Source organism: Gopherus flavomarginatus, chromosome 5 (genome assembly GCF_025201925.1).
Source record: "Gopherus flavomarginatus isolate rGopFla2 chromosome 5, rGopFla2.mat.asm, whole genome shotgun sequence".
NCBI classification, from domain to species: Eukaryota; Metazoa; Chordata; order Testudines; family Testudinidae; genus Gopherus; species Gopherus flavomarginatus.
The window spans coordinates 145,326,333-145,343,232 of record NC_066621.1 but is presented as its reverse complement, the minus strand read 5'-3'; the positions used below and the strand labels follow the sequence as shown (position 1 = coordinate 145,343,232).

Below are 16,900 nucleotides of genomic sequence, written 5' to 3'. Positions count from 1 at the left end.
GCTGCGAGAATAGCATAGCTGAAGTCAACGTATCTTATTTTGACTTACCTCCCGTCCTCACAGCGTGGGATCGATGGCCGCGGCTCCCCCGTCTCTCGCCCTGGTGGAGTTCCGGAGTCGATGGGGAGCACGTTCGCAGATCGATTTATCACGTCTAGACAAGATGTGATAAATCAAACCCCGATAGATCGATCGCTACCCACCGATCCGGTGGGTAGTGTGTACGTACCTTGAGTGATGTAGTTATACTGACCTAACTCTCTGTGTAGACAGCGCAATATCAGTGGGAAGTTAGGAGCTAAATATCTTTATGGATCTAGGCCTTTTTCCCTTGCCTTGAACTATAATATGTTAGCATTAATGAGATTAACCACAAATCAGACCCTGCAGAATACAATAGACTTCAATTTGGTGGGGAGAGTGGGAATTGAAGCTTAAGATAAAAACTTTAGGGAGTTTGGAGCTACTACTTATAAACCTGTTCAATCAGAGCTTTGGAATATCTGTCAGAGATGAAGGCATTGACTTATTTTTTCCTCTGGAGCAGTGCATGAGAATTCTGCAGTTACACCCTGATACAGCAAAGCACAGCATGTGTGCAAGCATGTGATTAGTTCCACTGACTTCAATGGGACTACTCGGGTGTTTAAAGGTACACCTATGCAAAATGTTTTGCTGGATCAATGTCTTGTATTCTGAAGACCCTATTAAAAATCATACAAATGGTTCCACTAAATGTGGTGGGACAAGGGATTGTTGTTAAAATGACTAGCTTCAAGCTCTCTCACATGCATGGTTGAAGAAAAAAAATCTGTAAAATTATGTACACACCTATATGGATTTAAATTCTCTCTCTTCATTTGGGCTCCCTAACTTTGGTAAACAGGCCGTCCATTGGTGTATAAAGGCTTATGGCAAAGCCCGCTGAAGTCAATGGAAAGACTCTCATTGACCTCAGTGAGCACTGGACTGAGACCTAAAAGAGTGTTTCTGGAATAAGTCCCTGAACCTGCTGTCTTTTATCCTGTAATATTGTGGGCTGTTGTGCAAGATGTATCGACAGAAAATCTTCTGGATAAGGGAGATTGCATTAAGTTGGGGACTGGCCTCAGAAATGATGAAAAGGGGAATGGACTTTATTTACATTGACCTAACATTCTTTTAATAGCGTCTCCTAATAACAGCAATTTGTCATGTATGACTCGGGAGAGTTAGATGTCATAGAACATTTCCATTTTCCTTTAATGTTATAGCATTCCAGAATTTCAGAACCATGCTTTCCCAGCATCCAGAGCTGAGAACAAGAAGAACTATTACCTCTAGATATATGGAGAGCTGTTGACTCCATTGACATTGTAGTGATTTAGGTCCCCATCCTGCAAACTAATCCACACAGACAGACATTTATATTCTCCGTTATACTGAAGTCAGTGGGGAATGGAGATGTGCATTGGAACAAATGTAGATCAGCCTGAAGGATCATGACCACTGTTTTAATTGGCTTTTGATACAAAGACCTGTTTTATAGGATTCTATTTCACAGCTAAATGCAAATCATTTTGAAAGGAGTTATCATCTGCAGAGAGATTAATACAAATGTTTTCATCACACATTCATGAATGTTGCAATTTCCTTTCCAGTTGAGGGTCCCAAGATTTAAGAAATTACCACATATTCCGCTGTTTTAACACAGCCTTACTTTGAGAGGAAGGGGGCAGCAGCACTTTCGTACAGTATCTGACCCCCCATTTTTTGTTTAAAACCAATGTTCATTGAGTCTAAATAAATGACTGGAGGTACTTGCTGAATGGAGAAGATTGTCCAGGGTGTCACAGCTGGAATACAGGAGGTATAGGGGAAGGGTGGACCATCAATGCCTCCATTATTCAAGGTTTGGTTAACTCCAGAAGCCAACTACTGTTTAAACACAAGAGGAGGAGAAGAATCCAGGGGCAGAGCCATCTTTTTCACTTCCCAGCACTTCCTGATTTTCTGCCCTCTTGGTTTCTTTCCTAAACACTTCCCCAAGTTCCCACCCTTACCTCAGTGCCCAGAGCATAGTCAAGACTCTGGGATCTCAGTCTGCATATCTTTTTCTGCCTCTCCCTTGCTCCTCTTTGGCTCTGTGCTATGCTGAGTTGGGAGGTAGTGAAAGGGGTGACGGATAGCATGTGGATCAGCTGCTGCTCATTCTAAAGGCCAGAAGACAGCATTTCACAGGAGGACATAGCTGGTTGGAAAAGCCCACACATTTTTGGGAGGAGGGGTTGGGGGTGAAAGAGACATTTTCTTTAAAAAAAATAAGTGGACTTAATTCCACCCCCCCCCCAGCAATCATCTTTAATGCTCCTCATTCCCTGTGTGTTCCTGCACACCCAGAGAGTGGGTAGAGAAGCCCAAAGGTGGATAATTTCTCACCTGTTCCTCCTCCCTTCCACATCCTTCCTCCTGGACAGAGAATCAAGGGTCCAGGGCCCCCTAGGGGACTGCAAGCAGGTCTCAGGGGGTTTGCCAAGCAGGGCCAGTGTTAGACTCACTGGGACCCAGGGCAGAAAGCTGAAGCCCTATCACATAGGGCTGAAGTCTGGGGTCCTAAGCCCCACCACCTGAGGCTGAAGCTGAATTTAGCTTCACGGGGGCCCCTGTGCCTTGGTGTGGGGGGAGGGGGGGCGCAGCAACATTAAACATTGCCCTGCTTGCTACCCCCTAACGCCAGCTCTGGCTTTTATGTAGGGTGACCAGATGAGAGGAAGAAAATATTGAGACATGCAGGGGAGGGAGCAAAAAAAAGAAAAAAAAGCCGACTGCTGCCGGCAGAGCAAAATATTGAGACAAAGATCGGTCAGGACATGGGACAAACACCTAAATATCAGGATGGTCCCAATTTTACGGGATGTCTGGTCACCCTACTTTTATATGCAGAAAACCAATTGTTGTGGCACAGGTGGGCAATGGAGTTTTTATAGTATGTTGGGGGAGGGGCCTAAGAAAAAAGTTGAGAACCTCTGCATTAGAGAACAAACCCAACCACTGAGATTAAAGGACAGCACTGAAGTCCTCCACCACTCATTGCACATTTACATTGCTATCAACAGCCTTCAGAGTAGACTGGGGCAATTCCACACTATCCTGGGTCCAGGGGTGAAAGTGGCTGAGGACACTTATCGGTACAAGGGGTGGCTCTGGCCCCGGAAGGGCTGGGGCCTCAGGCAGAAGGGGTTGAGCTGGGGGTCAGCATCCCCCAGCCAGCCCTTGGCCCACACCACCCGGGGCTCCCGTGTTGATTTAAAGGGTACGGAGCCTCGGGCCCTTTTAAATCACCAGCCCCAGGGCAGCTGCTCCCTTTGTCCCCCCGGCCTGTCAGCAGCTTTGCGGGGGGGGGGGCGCAAAATGGGCAGGGACGTTAAAGCGCTGCAGGGTCCTTTGCTGCAGCAGCACTTTAACATTGCTGCGCGACCCCGCTGCCCCACCAACGTGGGGGGCACTGCAACATTAAAGCGCTGCCGTGGCAAAGGACCATCCTTAAACTGCTGCCACGGCAGCACTTTAATATCCCTGCCCCTCTCCCCACCTTCGTCGGCGGCCCTGCTGGTACAGAGCCTACCAGCAAGGCCCCCAACAGGGGAGGCAAAAGGGGCAGGGACATTAAAGTGCTGCCGTGGCAACACTTTAGTGTGGGCTGGGTATGGGCCAGTGTGGGTTCTTACTGGTACGGAGTACTGGCCCATACTGGCTCACTTTCACCCCTGCCTGGTTCTAATCTCACCATCTCAAATTGCACAGGCATGGAAGGGTGTGTGTCTAGAGAAACTTGTGCTGTTCTGCTGTGCAGGACCTGTAGGTGGGCCCAGAGCTACAGAAGCAGTGGTAGAGTTGGACCATTGCTGGTTTACAGCCTGGGGTCCACATGTGAAGATTCTTTCCCCATTCCCTGTGAAACCCCCAGCACACTTCTTGGACATGATTGGGCTGTGTACTGAGTTGCCACTTACAGCTATAGTTTGCCTTTCAGACTGCAGAAGATTGCCCTATGAGAATGGCTTGTTGTTAGCCTATTTGGCAGTAGCTATGCAGTTGTCAAAGCAGCACTTCCCAGGATTACATGGATCTTAAATACTCCTAGCTAGTATAGTATAGTACTTGTAGCTCAAGGGCTGCATAAGGAAAGACAGATACCCGCCTATTAAGAGAAAGTCCATGACATATTAAATACCTAGAATTCAGCTGATGGCCATAGCTGTGGATACAAAGCTGATTATCTGTGGCTATTTGTTTCACCATCATGTCTCATCTTTAATTGTTTGCATTGTGTCTGTCTAATAATACCTAGCATTTTATATCTTCTAAGTACTGTAGAAACTAATTAAGTGCATTAACTAATTTAGATTGTAAACATCCTGGGCAGGGACCTGTCTTTGTGCTTTACAAAGTGCCATGTATACTTATGGCACTGTATGATTTATAATAATGAAAGACCTGATCCCACTCCCATAGAAGTCAATGGAAAAAGTCCTATTGACGTCAGGGTGAGTTGGATCAGACCCAAAGCAAGTAAGAGAGTGCCTGAAATAATTATATTTTAGATAAGTAATTGGGGCCAGTAGAGTCAGTGGACTGCCATTTTGGTATCAACAGTGGGAGTTCTAGTGTAGACAAGAAGCTGATGGCTCTAAGGGCTCGACAGCAAAGTGGTAAAAATGCTTGAGCTCTGTGTACACTACTGCTCCTACTAAGAACATAAGAACGGCCGTACCAAGTCAGACCAAAGGTCCATCTAGCCCAGTATCTGTCTACCGACAGTGGCCAATGCCAGGTGCCCCAGAGGGAGTGAAGCTAACGGGCAATGATCAAGTGATCTCTCTCCTGCCATCCATCTCCATCCTCTGACAAACAGAGGCTAGAGACACCATTCCTTACCCATCCCCTGGCTAATAGCCATTTGTGAACTTAACTGGATAAATTCATGGTGGTTCTCTTTTAAACGCTGTTATAGTCCTAGCCTTCACAACCTCCTCAGGTAAGGAGTTCCACAAGTTGACAGTGCACTGCATGAAGAACTTCCTTTTATTTGTTTTAAACCTGCTGCCTATTAATTTCATTTGGCGACACCTAGTTCTTGTATTATGGGAATAAGTAAATAACTTTTCCTTATCCACTTTCTCCACATCACTCATGTTTTTATATACACCTCTATCATATCCCCCTTAGTCTCCTCTTTTCCAAGCTGAAGAGTCCTAGCCTCTTTAATCTTTCCTCATATGGGACCCTCTCCAAACCCCTAATCATTTTAATTGCCCTTTTCTGAACCTTTTCTAGTGCCAGTATATCTTTTTTTGAGGTGAGGAGACCACATCTATATGCAGTATTCGAGATGTGGGCTACCAGTGATGGAGCTGCACTGAGCTCTGATGAGTCCTACTGATGAGTTATGGATATAACATTTACAAGTTTAGACAAGGCCATATAACACAGTTTGGTACTGGTGGTTTAGAGCAGTCCAAATCATGTTATAGCCAAGTTAAGGGAACAAGGTTTAACTCTGGGATAGATGTTGTTCCTTAGGATGGCTGTAATGCAGTTTGGTACTCTCCACACAAGAAAGTTCAAGCTTGGTATAACATGTTTGGGACAGTTCTCTGTTTATTGCAAAGACAGTGACCTAAATGCTTTAAGAAAAAATTACTAATCAGCTAAATGACCATTTTGATATATTTGGAGATGCCATTTTGATTCCTAGAATAATATTATTAAAAGCAGCTAGTTGAAGAATTTGTGTGTGTGTGTGTGAGAGCGAGAGAAAGAGAGACACGTAGCACCACCCCAAGATTGCTCTAAAGCAGGGGTAATTGATTATTTTTTGTCAATGTCCAAATTTCCTGGTCAAGTTATAGTCAAGGGCCAAACTCCAGTGAAAAATACTAATTAAGAAAGCCCAACAACAATTATGGTGATACTAAATAAGTAAATAAAAAGATTTCAGGGTCCATTCAAAAGCATCTGGTGGTCAGGATTTGGGCCCCAGTCCACCTATTGACTACCCCTTCTCTAGGATTAAAAAGGGGCAACACCTAAGTGGCTAGTCAAAGTTCAGGCCTATAGATGTTCCATGTTGAAGTTGCAATTATTTTCTTTGATGCAATTTTGTGTATTTGCAAGGAACATACATACAGTCCTGTATTTCTTTGCATGCAGAAGGAACCAAGAACATAAGGGGCAGCAGTTTCTTAATTTACAGCTCCAAGCCTCTTTAGCCAATACCAGACCCAAAAGCTCTCTCTTGCTTTTTCCAGGGTCATACCAGCCCAGATCCCCAAAGGTATTGGCTTCTAATTTCCATTGTATGCAGGCTCCTGCTTGGCTTTCTTGCCTCTCCCACTCTCTTCTCAGCTTGGGAGATTTCTGTTCCCTCACCCACCCACCCACCCACCAACCCAAAACAATACTCAGCCAAAATTTCCCAGGCAGATGCATGCACACTTTTTGTCTTAGGTGGGGGTTTAGGCTTACAGTTATATTAACTGAAGGGTGAGTTCATACCTATAAATCTCAGTGGTGTTTTAATTCAACCCATAACACGATTTCACCCAGCTTTTAACAAAGGATTGGTTTGGGCAAACACTATATTAATCTTCCTAGTTAAAAGATCTGGATGTAGTGAGTGATCAGTTTAGACTGTAAAGCTCTTTGGGGCAGGGACCTGGTCTTCATCCCTGACTGTAAAAATGTCAAGTACAGCAGTGCCACTGTACAAATAAATAAATAGTTATCCATAGATAGAGATAATGTTACAAGAGCAAAGTGAATTATATTGTGTTTACCAAGGCAGGGCTGTCAAGTTACAACTGGCTGTAGCTGGCACTCCCAGAAGCTGGAACATTCTTTAGCTAAAGTGGCACTCAAAAAAGGTGTGGAATTCACTTGTCTTAAAATACAAGAGACTAAATCTAGCAGTACTTACTCAGATAAACTATGGAAACCTATGACGGTTACCTTGAGTAAGAAGTTTCAGAGTGGTAGCCGTGTTAGTCTGTATCAGCAAAAACAATGAGTCCTTGTAGCACTTTAGAGACTAACATTTATTTGGGCATAATCTTTCGTGAGCTAGAACCCACTTCATCACATGCACGGAGTGGAAAATACAGGTATAAATACATGAAAGGACAGGGGTTGCCTTCCTAAGCCTGAGGTCAGTCTAATAAGAAATCTATTAACAGCAGGATACTCAGGGAGGAAAAATAACTTTTGAAGTGGTAATAAGAAGTAAAGGCTGCTAGATTTGGCCTTGAGAAATGGCTTCAAATATGGGGCCTAGTTCTACTTCCATTTATTTAAATCAATCAGGGCTTGATTTGTTTTTACCAGTTACTCTAAAGCAGAGGTCGGCAACCTTTCAGAAGTGGTGCACCGAGTCTTCATTTATTCACTCTAATTTAAGGTTTCACATGCCAGTAACACATTTTAACATTTTTAGAAGGTCTCTTTATAAGTGTATATATTATAACTAAACTATTGTTGTATGTAAAGTAAATAAGGCTTTTAAAATGTTTAAGAAGCTTCATTTAAAATTAAAATGCAGAGCCCCCTGGAGTGGTGGCCAGGACCTTTGCAGTGTGAGTGCCACTGAAAATCAGCTCGCGTGCCATCTTTGGCACGCATGCCATAGGTTGCCTACCCCTGCTCTAAAGGAACCAGGATTGGGCCTTTGATCCTTAACACCAAATACCCATCTAGCAGAATAAATGAAGGATAAACCTACTTTATCAGCATGGATAGGAACTGGCTTTTGGAATTTTTTTTTTAATCCGTATAGCCAAGTGATCACTACCAGCACAGACTGTTAAAACCATCTCCCATTCTGATATTTTACTGTACTACTTTGTAATACATAGCTCTAAAACTATTGATTACTATTATGTATCTCTTAGATTAGACAGTTACCTTATGCGCAGATTGAGTTAATATTGTTTAACCATGCTCTGCCCAAAAGAAATTAAATTGGATTAACTACTACTCTTCAGTGTGGTATATGCTGTATTAATAGTGGCCATACTGCTGGTGACTGCAACCCAGCTGAATTAGAAGAGCTTTTTGCAGGGCTAGAGTGGGAAATTGCTACATTTTTGACAGATATTGTGAGGTTTAAAAATATTTAGCACTTCCGTAGCTCCTTTCATCCAAAGATCAGAAGTTTAACTCAGTGTAACTCAGTGTTACAGGAACTCCTGAAGGTAGGCATCAATCCTCCCATTTTTAGGAACGGGGAAAATGACTTGCAAAGATTGTCCCTTCCTCACTACCACATAGCCAGAGAATGGCAGAGGGGAGGAGAACTCCTGTGTAGGGGCCCTGGCTCTCTGCTCTCATTACTCCATAGGCCCCAGTGCAGTGAAGGGATATAGCAGGCTGAATGGGTTCTAAGTGAGAACACTCCTACTACTAGTGGGAGCGATTTGCCCAAGGTCACAGAGCTGGTCAGTAGCAGGGTGAGAATAGGACCCAGTACTCCAGGCTACCATTGCCTGCTCCAGCTACCAGCCGCCTTAGACACACCCAGGTGTTGCAGGCGCCGCATTTCCCCCTCCTGTGGCTAGGACCGCCCGACCTGTGGCCGTCAGCCACGTGCTGTTTGTTTGGAAGGTGGCCGCTAGGCTGGGCTCCTCTCAGGGGCGTGTGGGTCAAGGGCGCTCCGACTTCCTGCACTAGGGGCCGCGAGCGGCGGCGGGAGTCGGGGCTTGCACCGGCCTGGGGCGTGGTTTGCAGCCGAGGAGCGGAGCAAGGGGCCGCGCCACCGCGCCCAGTCCCCTCCCGAGGCAACGCCAGGGTCCCCGCTCCCCATCCCCCAGCGCAGGCGGGTGCCCCCTGCCGCCCCCGGACCGCGCGGAAAGTGAGTATCTCCCAGCGCCCCCTGCAGCCGCGGGTGTCCGCGTCCGGCCGGGCAGCGCGGTGCGGCGGTCCTGGGGGCTCAGCCCGCCGCCCGCGGAGTGTCTGCTGGGGGAGCGCGCAGGAAAGTTGGCGGCGCTGACTGGCCGGCGTGTGGCCCCTGCGGCCAGGCGGGGCAGGGGCTGCTGCCGCCGCCGCCGCCTGGGGGCTCCTACCGGCGCTGCCGCCCCGGCTGCGGGAGGCAGGCTCCGCGCTAGCGGGGATGTCAGCGAGCGAGCCGCACGCCCGGGCGGGAAGGGAGCCGAGCGCTGCCGAGAGAAGCCCTTTGTGTGGGTGACAAGACGCCTGGAAAGTACCAAGCGCCTGCCCCTGCCGACAGCACCGCGGCGACCCCTTCTTCCCGCAGCCCCAGGGGGCCGCCTGCCAGGCCAGCCCCCTGACCCTGCGCCCCTCGCTGGGTGGGATGCTGGAGAGCCCCCCTGCGCCTTCATTGTCTAGGCTTTGGTTACCGTACCTGGCAGCCTTTGTTGGCTGAAGCTGCCTTTGTTCCTTAGGTGTCAGCTTCACCTTCCCTGGCCCCCTGTGACTTGTAACCAGACGCTTTAAAGGAAAAATCAGGCGCCTTATTTAATCAAGCAATGCAGTTCGCAGGTGTTGGTATTTTTAACATATATTTCAAATGGCTTCAGTTTACCATTTATTTCATTTTCCTGACAGAAAAAAAACTACTGGTTGTGCACAGGCATAACCACTTACAGGATCTTTGTGAGATAAATCAAATTGCAGGAAGGGGGGAAGAGTAGGGAAAAACTAGTGAGACTTAAGGTACAAACCCTCTAATAAGATAGTTCAAGAAACATAGGCCACTTTTTTTGTGTGAAATCACCTTCTCTGTCATTGAGCCAAACTAACACCCTTTTGAAATCCATGTTTTCCAGCTTTGAAATATTAGTTTCTTGAGTATTAGTCGGAGTGATGTGTTTTTGGAGACACCATGATGCTGGAGGACATGTAAATTTACAGGTGGAAGAGAGAGTCCACAAACCAAAGGACTAATATTTCTTCCTGACTTGATGCTCTCTTGCTTATGTAACGTATGTTATCTTTTAAGATTGTTACATAGTTGGTTAGGTACTTGGATTCTGAGCCTGAATCCTTATTAAGGCAAAATTCCACTGAAGCGCATGCGCGTCTTGGCTGAATAAGGACTATAGGAGTTATTCGTGTTATTAACTTTATTACCAGTATGTGCTTATACAGCCATGATGGACAAAATGCTACATAGCAGAGGTTGCACACTCTGTAGCTTCTGTAGGCCGAGCTCACTGCACGCGTCAGGGCTCCTTGCATCCCTCCATTTCACCCCACAAGCTCCCTGTGGGCTACTTTCCTGTCCCCCTCTGTTTCAGGGACTCCCTGTGACTCCCGGAACTCCTGCAAGTGCCAAGGGCTCTGTGCCCCCTATTTCTCCCTCCAGAATACTAGGGTCCTCTATTCCTCCTCACATGCCACCGCTTTATATACCCCATATTCCCCTCTTCCCCGCATGCCAAGGACTCTGTTCCCCATTCTCCCTCCACTACATGCTAGGGGCTCTGTGTCAGTTGGCATAGCCAGGTGGAGGGAACAGGGGGAGTATTTAAAAAAAAAAGGCACAATCTGCTGCAGCCCTTCAGATACCCTTTCCCCTATGCCAGGGGTTCTGTGTCTCCTCCTCCCCCCATATCATTGTCCTCTATTCTCCCCACCCTCGTGGCGGCGGCTTTTTGTACTCCCCATTCCTCACCACACAGCAGGGGCTCTGTGTGCCCCCCCGTCCTCCATCTGTCCATATGGCAGAGACTCTGTGTGCCCATGTTCTCCCCCTATTCCATTCTCCCCCTCATTCTTCTCCCCCCCTCTGTGCCCCCTCTCTTTCCTTCAACACTAGGGCTCATTATAAGCCAAACAGAGACTGTCATTGAGTTGAGTGTAAGACTTTGCTTCGCCCAGCCAGGTATTATGATTATTGGTTAAACATATGAGGCCTTACACTCAATTCAGTGGCATTTCTCTGTCTGTAATGTGAAAACTTTTGAAATGCCCCAACTGATCAATTGTAAAAATTCAGGGAATGTTCTAGATATCAGTGAGAAAAACCCTACAGATTTTGGTTAAAATCAGAAAACCAGAAACAGGAAATGGGGAATGCACAAAGCCCCATGCATCTGGTTAACAAACTCATCAGTTGCAACGATTTCCGTAATCGTCTCTAGATAAGGCCCTTCATTTTTGGTGTTTATCCATTGTCTCTAAAAAATATCCAGGTTTCAAAAAAGCCAATAATGGTTTTTATCGCTTTCCACCCAGATTTTAGCTTTTCCTGAACTTTGCTCCCCCTTTGCACAGTTCCTTCCAGAATTCAGCGCAGCCCTGACCACTTCCTCTGTGCCATGGAAAAGCGAGATGGGCAGGGAGCTGAGTCCTGTCATCCAAGACCACCCAACCACTGCAGCAGCAGGCCCTCAGGGAGTAGAAGGGTGCACCCTGTGAGTACTAGCCCTTTGCTGGACAGAGCCCACTCCTGACAACCCTGCAATACAGCCTCAAGGCAGGGGAAGCAGGTGACAATGATTCAGTCCAGTGTTAGGACACGTGCCTAGTAGGTGGGAGACCCTGGATCCAGTCCCCCTCCTTCAGATAACTCTTTCATTATTTATTCACAATGGATCAGCTTCAACAGGAGAGAATGAGGGTTCCCCACATGAGTATATCCCATAGCCCAGTGTTTAGAACACTCCTGAAAGGTGGGAAACTGCTGTTCAAATCCTATCTCCCCCTCTGGCAGAGAGGAGGGGATTGAACTTGAGTCTCTCACATCCTAGCTGAGTTCTCTAACCACTGGATTAAAAGTTGAAGGTGGGAATCGCCTCCACCCCTGTTTTGTGTGGCGCAAAGCAGGCACCTAACTCATTCCTTCAATAAGACTTAGGTCCCTACCCCAGTGAGAGGGGCAGAGCTTAGCACACATCCCTGTTGTCAGCATCACACATTAGTTAGTTTAGGCAGGGAGCCGCCTAGCATGCTGGCTTTTGTGGATTGCAGTCTTAGGTGCCTATCTCTCCTCCTCCTATAGCAGCCCAGGCACCTGACTCAGACTTTGTGGATTGGTGCACTGTTGGCAAAGGACCTTATCTCTGGACTCCCGATGGTCACTTCCTCAGCTCTGCAACAGCTCCTCCCCCCGGTCTTTGGCATCATGGCTGTCCGGCCATGTCACATAAAAGTTCACTCCCTTTCTGGGGTAACAAAAAGTCCAAAACAAATGCCCAAGCTTACTGTTCTTCTGGGGCTGCTCTGAAGTCCTCTGCTTCTTGGCCCCTTCTCCTGGCTCCTGAGGAGCTTCTCTAATTCCTCTTACAGGATTCTCCCACTGCCTCCTTTCTCCGGGGACACTGGCAGCTCCATTTACTGGTCTCCCTGCTCCAGGTAGGCCCTATGTAAGAGCTCTCCCACAGGAACGTACTGCTCTCTGTGGGTCTCTTCTATTCCCTGTTCCCATTCCAGAACATCAGCCCAAGGACTGTCTCCCTGGACAGCTGGCCCCTTGCTCCAAGGGCTTATCACAGGAGTTAGCTCTACTCTTACGGCTCAGCTTTTTAGTCACAGCCAGCCCCAGACTGCTAGGCTTCCACTTACAGATAAGTCCTGCCTCCTCTGCATCTCTCCTACACTGACTTCCCTGCTCAGTTTCAGTAGTCCTTTCTGATTCCTTGCAGCTGGGGTCACTAATCATCAGCTGGGGGCTAGCTGGTAGACCACAGGCAAGGCTGAGCCTGGATGCCTTAAAGGGCCAGCAGCCAGCCTGTGACATGGAGCAAGGGGAGCTCTAGGTTGATCCCAGTCTTTCCAGAGATGTATGTTTGCATCATACATCTTAACGTGCCAACGCCTTACTATCAGACACAGTGTGACAAAGATTGTGGTCATGGGTATGCAGGTGTTGTCTGTGCAGGAACCTTAAAATGCTGTGGAAGTAATTCATTTAGCGTAAATGACTCTATAACTTCATCTTCATGTGTCTTTATTTCTGATGTAAATAATTTTTAACTATAAAATTGAGGGGAGACCAAATTTGTGTGGAAAGGCAATAACTTTGAGACTAACATGAGCGATATCCCTTGAAAGGAGGACATGTGAGAGGTCTGGTTTGCACTGACGCTTGATGTCGGAGGAGTTGAGATTTACTGTGGATTTCAGTGCGAAAGGTTCCATGTCTCTACTGTAGCTGGTTCTTGCTATATGTGTGATATATTGCCAGCACAGCGCATGCTGGAGTGAGGCCTAGCAGTGAACCTTGCAAGGAACTGGAGCTGACCTCTGGGGAACAAGGACATTTGTTTTTGTTATTTGTACATGAGCTCCCTTAGTTTTTTAAACTAACATATACAGTAGGTGGTAACATTAGATTTCTTAAAGCCCTAGGAAAAACAGTGCATTATGTTAAAAATAAAATCATTTACCCAAACCCTCTAGGTTGGCTCTTTCTGTAGCAGTCTGACAACACCTGATAAATGCATTCTGGGGTTTCAATCACATGGAATGGAAGCAGGGGTGGCTCTAGGCATTTTGCCGCCCCAAGCACGGCAGGCAGGCTGCCTTCTGCGGCTTCCCTGTGGGAGGTCCCCGGACCCGCGGATTGGGCAGCACGCCTGCGGGAGGTCCACTGAAGCCGTGAGACCAGGGACCCTCCGCAGGCATGCCGCCAAAGGCAGCCTGCCTGCTGCCCTCGCGGACGACTGGCAGAGTCTCCCTGGTGGCTTGCCGCCCCAGGCATGCGCTTGGCGTGCTGGTGCCTGGAGCCGCCCCTGAATGGAAGCTAGTGAGATATGATATCAAGATCTAATTAGCTGTGAGAAAAGATAATTGATAAAGACCCAATCTTGCAGACAGTTACTACCCAGCATAGTGCTTACCACTATGAGTAGTCCCATTGAATAGAGCTTCTCATAGTAATAAATACTTTGCTAAATAGTAAGGGCTTAGTCCTTCAAGATGCTGAGCACCTCCTGCTGGGTGCTGAGTGACCCCATTTTCCACTGAAATCAACAGGAGTTGAGATTGTGTAACACATTGGCAGAGATGCTGATGACCTTGTAAGGTTAGGCCCTAAGACCTTCCCTGGGGCTCTGCATGGGTGCAGAGGTTTGCCTGTGTGGAACAATTTGCAGCATCAGTCCCTGCATTAGTAGAGTTGTGGATGAGCCTCTTACCATAGTTATTTAGGGAAGTGGTTCTCAACCCAGGGTACATGTACCCCTGGGGGTACGCAGAGGTCTTCCAGAGGATACATCAACTCATCTAGATAGTTGTCTAGTTTTACAACAGGCTACATAAAAAGCACTGGTGAAGTCGGTGCAAACTAAAATCTCATACAGTGACTTGTTTATACTTCTCTATATAGTACACTGAAATGTAAGTACAGTATTTATATTCCAATTGATTTATTTTAGAATTATATGGTAAAAATGAGAAAGTAAGCAGTTTTTCAGTAATAGTGTGCTGTGACAGTTTTGTATTTTTATGTCTGATTTTGTAAGCAAGTAGTTTTTAAGTGAGGTGAAACTTGGGGTATGCAAGACAAATCAGGCTCCTGAAAGGGGTGCAGTAGTCTGGAAGGGTTGAGAGCTACTGATTTAGGGCACTTAGAACATCTTACTTCAATTCCTGGATTAAAAAAAAAAAAGCATTTACAGGTCACCTTTAGGAACAAGGTGTTAAAAAGTGCTATACCCTTCATACCTGGTTAAGAACTGAACATGAAAAAATAAATTAAAGAAGGATTTTTCCTCCCTCTTGCCCCCCCCACCCATAGGGTATGATCCAAAGTCCACTGAAATCAATAGAAGTCTTTCAGTTGACTTTGGTGGGAACTAGATGAGGCCCATAGGGAGCTAGATTTTTTTTTTTATTTGTGAAGCAAAGTTTTAAGAATAGACACAATGCACCAATTCAAGAAGCAGCAAACATTGCTGGATAATGATCTAATAGGATTAAAATGCTTTCTCTCTGTGACAGTGGTTTCAGTTTTGTGTTTTTAATTGATAGCAACAAAAGAAAAATACTAATATTTCACACGCTACAGTTTTAAACTTTACAGACTTGATATGATTTCTAGGTCAAGTTCTCTCTTTTGTTGAGAAGCCCTTGTTTCAAAATAATGGGCCCTTGTTTAGTCTTTGCATTGAGTTCACTGTAAGAATGATAAAACCCCTTTACTGATAATGAATTCCATAAACAGAGTTTAGCTCAGCAGTTAGCTCATTTTCCAAGTATGTTAAGCTAAACAGGAACAGGAGATCTTTATTCCAGAATAAGGGTGTCTACATGTGGACTTTTTCTGGAATAACTGTTCCGGAATAACTCCATGTATAGACGAGTTCTAAGTACTGTTTCCAACCTAGCCCCCAATCTAAATAAAGAAACAGCCAAGAAACATGGTTTGAAAGATCAGGCATAAAGAACAGTAGTCATTTTTCTCATGATTTATTTCTGAAGTGGGGAGATATGGCCTTACTCCATGAGTCGTCTTATTGCATCTGTTTGTGATGGTGTTTTCTTAGCAACTGTGGCTCTGTTTTAGATCTGGATTCTCAATTATTGTTTTTGTTTAGAAAGATATAAAGCGATGACACCTCTTCCTGCTGAAGATCCTGACTGTGTCTTCTGAGCAGGCTAAATCAATTTCTTTTTCTTTCTGCAGTACAACAGGTATTGTTTTTAAAAAGTATAGATGCAGAAGTGCCTGCTTGTGCATGTGGAATGCCTGTCTGTGTACAGTATTGATTACAATAACTGAACAGATTCCCAATAATTTTGGATAACTTGTATCAGGCTGTAACTGAGTGTGTAATTTTTTTGTTTAAAGAATGGGGTGAAAGTTAGTCTTGCCAACTTGCTTTCCTTGCTTGCCTTCTTTACGGGCTTTCTTAAGGGCAGGGGTATCATTTCAGAAAAATCCTAGGTGGAGCAAAGTTGTTTCAGCATATGAACATTATATGCAATTCTATCCTGCAAAGTTGGGGGGTGGGCTGGAGAGTGGAAGACATAATGGAGCATACAGACCTATGAAAAATCTGGGTGGAGAGGATAAACCAAGGTCTAGGGTTGGGAGGTGACTGCCCAACTTGCCCCAAAGCAAATGATGCTGTCCCTACTTATGGGGCTTTTTGATGTGGAGAAAAAGTGTCATCTTTAACTATGAACTTTTAGAAACTTTAGAAATGTAGGTGGTAATTGTAGGGCTTGGTCATGTAATTCATATGCCTAAGACCTGTCTATCAAAACAAATTCTATATTCCAAATTGAGCTCTGGTAACCATAAGGGTATGAAATGTTTCAAAGATACTCTGAAACAACATCTGCACAAGACAAATATCTATGACTTGATCTTTGACAACTGGCATCTGATCACATTGCATGGCACCACCCCAAAAACGTGGGTGTCCATGACTTTGAGAAGAACCGTGTTGTGCTATTGGAAGCACAGTACCGGGTATGGAAACAATCAACACAATCAGGCAGATGGCTCTGTGGTCAGTGTGGTAAATGTTGTTCTTCCTGAATTGGTCTGTGGAGCCACGTGAAGACCCATTAGTACAGACTGTGATTGTTGTCCTTGAAATTGGGGTGAGTTTTACTGTGTTATGGGCTAAAGTGTGACCCAGTGTATGCATCCGTGTTGGTGTGTAAGGAGGACAACCTCTAAATCCACTGTGTGGATCATCTGCATTGTGGATCTCACAGCATGAGGGAGAACAGCCTCTCTGGTGCTGCCATAGGACAGGGGTCAAGAGTGGGTGAAGTTTTGTCTTCCCTTCTGCCCCCAGGTGCAGGCAAACTCAACTAAGTCTGTATGGAGGGGCAAGTAAGCTGTGATGGAAAAAAGGCAGATACAGATCACATCTCACCCCTACAGCAAAAGGGAACCAACGATAGAGTTTTGATTCTCTGTGTCACACTTTGATCCCTAGTGTGCTCT

The 16,900-nt window shown here is 45.9% G+C and overlaps 1 protein-coding gene across 1 annotated transcript in view; it reads left to right on the top strand.

Moving 5' to 3' along the window:
• The first annotated feature begins 8,775 nt into the window (after window positions 1-8,775).
• The window catches only part of SYNE2 (spectrin repeat containing nuclear envelope protein 2), a 273,351-nt gene continuing 265,226 nt past the window's right edge, over window positions 8,776-16,900 (top strand). The window contains exon 1 of the mRNA XM_050952774.1: window positions 8,776-8,884. The gene's annotated coding sequence lies outside the window, so the exon portion shown is untranslated. The remainder of the gene's footprint in view (window positions 8,885-16,900) is intronic.